General features: G+C 39.1%; 1 pseudogene; it reads left to right on the top strand.

Moving 5' to 3' along the window:
* Positions 1-3,481: 3,481 nt before the first annotated feature.
* LOC116914326 lies at positions 3,482-3,962 on the top strand (annotated as a pseudogene).
* The last annotated feature ends 600 nt before the right edge of the window (positions 3,963-4,562 follow it).

Genomic DNA, 4,562 nt, shown 5'->3' with positions numbered 1-4,562 from the left:
TAAATTTCATGTTAATGATTTTTATGTCTGTCAAAGTTATAGAATGTTTCACAGATAAGACCTGCCATTCTGAACATCTGCAGGTTAAAATGTCTCATAAACACAGAAGACTGAAAAACAGAAGATTACCCGGCCTTTCTGTTGAAAGTAGCAGGAGGCAGGAGTTGTATATTGTAACTCTGCCAGAAGTCTCCATGCTTTAAATGTGTATGGTGAGAACTTGTGAAACCTAGCATCCTCTTTATGACAGGCACAATTTTACAGCAAACACACATCAAAGGACATATTGCTAAAGGACTTCATCTCATTATACGCATTGTTTTATTTTGACACAATTTTACAGAATTTTAAGTGTTTTCCCATATATTTATTTCATTTTATTTAAAATATACTACGGAATACAAGAATGGTGGGGCTTAGCCATTGGCCTCTATGCAAGCATACCTGTTATGCTTAAAGTTAACTCAAAATTTCTAAGGAGTAACTAGCATATCCATTAAAACTCCCCCAAATCCAGACGGGTGATGATCATTTTTCATATCTATATTTCCTTAGTAAACCTGTATTGTAAGGTACTGAAGACAGCATTAGTATTGATCAAATTAAGTGAGGATCTGATAAAAATGATGTCTTCTCGGGCTGGAGAGATGGCTCAGTGGTTAAGAGCTCTGACTGCTCTTCCAGAGGTCCTGAGTTCAATTCCCAGCAACCACATGCTGGCTCACAACCATCTGTAATGGGATCCGATGCCCTATTCTGGTGTGTCTGAAGACAGCTACAGTGTGCTTATATACATAAAATAAATAAATAAATAAATCTTTTAAAAAATGATGTCTTCTCAATGAACTAACAACAGACCCTTCTATTTGGATAACAAACTAATTCATAGGGCATTCACTTTGAGAACATGTATTATGTCATTCATGGTGGCACCCACTTGAAACATTACCTTCTAAGCCACTCAAATGAGGAGGGCCTCATTGCTGAGGTTAGACTTCATGGAGAAGAATATCTTTGGAATTCGTCCTAAGATACCGTGATGCAGGGGGTTGCAAACTCAGCTTCATTTATTTTCTCATTTCCATTAGTTCTTTGAGAATTTCTTATAATGCATTTATTGATCATATTTACCTTTCCAATTTCTCCAAGTTCCAGACACAACCTGCTTTCCCTATAGGTCTTGTACTTTCTGTCACAGCCACTGTGAATCCATATCCATGGCTACCGTCCAGTCATGTACAGAAAGCAATTACCTTTGGTGCTTCCAGTCTCTTGTGTTCTCTTCTGCAATGGCACTGGTGTCTTGGAAGAAAGGTTTATGATGTAGATGACCTTAAGCATAAGTCAGTACACCTTCAACTCACCTGTCTATAATATGAAATCAATTACATCACTTGAAAGATAGCTACATGACTACTCTTATATATTTGGTTGTGAGCCTAGCCTTTAACGGCTGAGCCATCTCTCCAGCCCATGACTACTCTTATATGAGACCAAATCTCAATTCTCAGCAGCCACACAGCAGTTTATAACTATCTGTAACTCTGGTGTCTCTGTTTTTATATAAATATATGTAGTTCCCAGAAATGACATGTAAGTTTATAACTGTCTGAAATGCTGGTTCCAGGAGATCCAATGATTTTATGTATGTATATGTATGTGTATGTGTATGTGTATGTGTATGTGTATGTGTATGTGTATGTGTATGTGTATGTGTATGTGTATGTGTATGTGTATGTGTATGTGTATGTGTATATGTATATGACCAAGCAAATGATAAACCATTATTTTGCATTTATTTTTATTAAATATTATATTTCATCTTGAATAAATTATAAACAATCTCCATTTCTCCAGGTTGTATGACCAATGTTCAATAAAGGTTGTTATTAATTACACAGTGGTTAATTATCAGAATTTGACTAGTTAATTATGGACTTTCTTCAAAAAGCATAGAAGAAGAAGAAGAGGAGGAGGAGGAGGAGAAGAGGAGGAGGAGGAGGAAGTCATCTTTAATTCCTGATCCTCCTGACTCTACCTCCTTCAGCAAACCCTACTAATGTTCTCTGCTATGTTCATAGTAGTTTTATTTCTAATAGCCTGAAACTGGAAACAACCCAGATGTCCCTCAGCTGAGGAATGGAAACAGAAAATTCCTTTATATATAATATAGTAGTATTCAGAGATTAAAAACACGGGCATCATGAATTTTGTAGGCAAATTGATGGTACTAGAAAATATCATCATTCTAAGAGAAGTTAGACCTAAAAGAACATGGATGTTAATTACTCACTGATAAGGGGATATTAGCCAAAAAGTACAGAATATCCATGATAAACTCCACAGACCAAAAGAAGCAGGGGAAAAGAGTTGGCAGCATCTTGAAAACATGCCAGACACTTGGGATTGGGGGAGGCTCCAAGAAGTCAAAGCTGGTGACCTTAGATGAGACACATAGCAGTGGGAACATAGAACCTAATAAGGACATCTCCAGACAAACCAGGCAGGACCCTAGCAGAGAAATAAGTACACCAACCCACTCACAAAATTTTGACCCAAAATGTGTCTCGTCTGCAAGAAAAGCAGGGGCAACATTGGAGCAGAAACTCAGGGACTGCTCAATATAGTCAACCAATAACTATTCCATCTGGAGACCTATCCCATGGGCAAGCACCAATCTCTAACACTACTGGTGATATTCTGTTATGCTTCCAAACAAGAGCCTAGTCTATCTATCCTCTGAGAGGCTTCTCCCAGGAGCTGACTCAGATACAGAAAACCACAACCATACACTGGATAGAGTTTGAGGACTCTTAAGGAAGAAGAGTTGGAGGAAGGACTGAGGGCCCTGAAAGGGATAGAACTCCACAGGACAACCAACAAATGAACCAATATGGACTTCTGGGAGCTGTCAGAGACTGAACCACCAAACAAGGAACATATGTGAGCTGGACCGAGGCCCTCCGACATGGATGTAGTAGATTTGTAGCTCAGTCTCCATGTGGATCCTCCAACCAATGGAGCAGGGCTGTTTCTAAAGCTGTCGCCTGTCTGTAGAGTATGTTACCAAATTGAGCTGCCTTGTCTGGCTTCAGTAGGAAAGGATGCACCTAGCTCTGCAGAGGCTTGATATTCCAGGGTAGAGGGATTGCCAGGGTATACCCACCCTCTCAAAGGAGAAAGGAGGGAGTATGAGAGGAGAGACTTTGTAAAGAGACCACTGGGAGGGGAGCAGTGATCTTTACAGTATTCATTCTGTAGAATTACTAAACAAACAGAAAGAAAAAGAAAAAAAGAAAGGAAGGAAGGAAGGAAGGAAGGAAGGAAGGAAGGAAGGAAGGAAGATGGATAGACAGATTACCTCGTGTGAAGAAGTAGATGCCTAGGCTTAAAAAAAAATTACCTATCTAGAAACTAGTAGTCTGGGAGACCCTGTCAGCCATGCTTGGATCTTCCTTTCTGATCAGCCATTGTAGGTGGAGTCACTGCCAGGATGCAGACTTTTGTGAAGACACTTACAGGAAGGCCATCACGCTCGAGGTTGACCCTTCAGACACTATAGAAAACATAAAGTTCAACATCCAGGATGAGGAAGGAATTCCTCCTGATTGGCAGAGGTTGGCCTTTGCTGGTAAGCAGCTGGAAGATGGCTATACTTTGTCTGACTACAACATCCAAAAGGAGTCCACTCTCCATTTCGTGCTGAGACTTCTTGGTGGTGCTGAGAAAAGGAAGATGAAGTCTTACACCACCCCCAAGAAGAGTAAGCATGAGAAGGTTAAGTTGGCTGTGCTGAGGTGGATGAAAATGGCAAAATCAGTCGACTTTGTTGGGAATATCCTTCTGGTGAATGTGGTGCTGGAGTTTTCATGGGTAGCCACTTTAAAAGACATTACTCTGGCAAGTGTTCTCCGACTTATTGCTTCAACAAACCAAAAGATAAGGAGTTGTGTATGAGTTAATAAAACGGAGGAACTGAAAAAAAGAAGTTTGATATATTATTTGAAGAGCTTGTAATATTTTAACACAAAAATTGTTGGCAAATATTCATGCTAAAATCATTTCCTTTCAAAATGATATTGCCAACTACAAGCTATAAACTTGTTCCCAGTAAGAAGTAGAACGTTACAGAAAGCTTGAAGTAAATTATATACCTAACTTGTTCATGTTCTTATTTTTCCCCTTTTCCAGGGAATAATTGTTCAAGTTGTAACTCATTATTAAAGAACTGGATTTAGGGAGATGTTGACCCAGAAACCGGGATAGGGAATAACAATTGAAATCTAAATAAGAAATACCCAAGTTAATAAAGATGAAAAAAAAAAAGAACCGGATTTAGATAGTCTTTCTTTCCTCCCTCCTCGCTCTCTCCTTCCCTCCCTCCCTCCCTCCCTCCTCCCTCCTTCCCTCCTCCCTCCTTTTTTCTTTCCTTCCTTCCTTTCTTTTTTTTTTCTTTTCTTTCTTTTTCTTTCTTTCTTTCTTTCTTTTCTTCTTTCTTTTCTTTCTTTCTTTCTTTCTTTCTTTCTTTCTTTCTTCTTTCTTTCTTTCATCTGTCACCCACT

Source organism: Rattus rattus, chromosome 13 (assembly GCF_011064425.1).
Source record: "Rattus rattus isolate New Zealand chromosome 13, Rrattus_CSIRO_v1, whole genome shotgun sequence".
Lineage (NCBI taxonomy): Eukaryota > Metazoa > Chordata > Mammalia > Rodentia > Muridae > Rattus > Rattus rattus.
The sequence above is the reverse complement of the archived record's forward strand: the minus strand, read 5'-3'. Positions and strand labels throughout refer to the sequence as shown.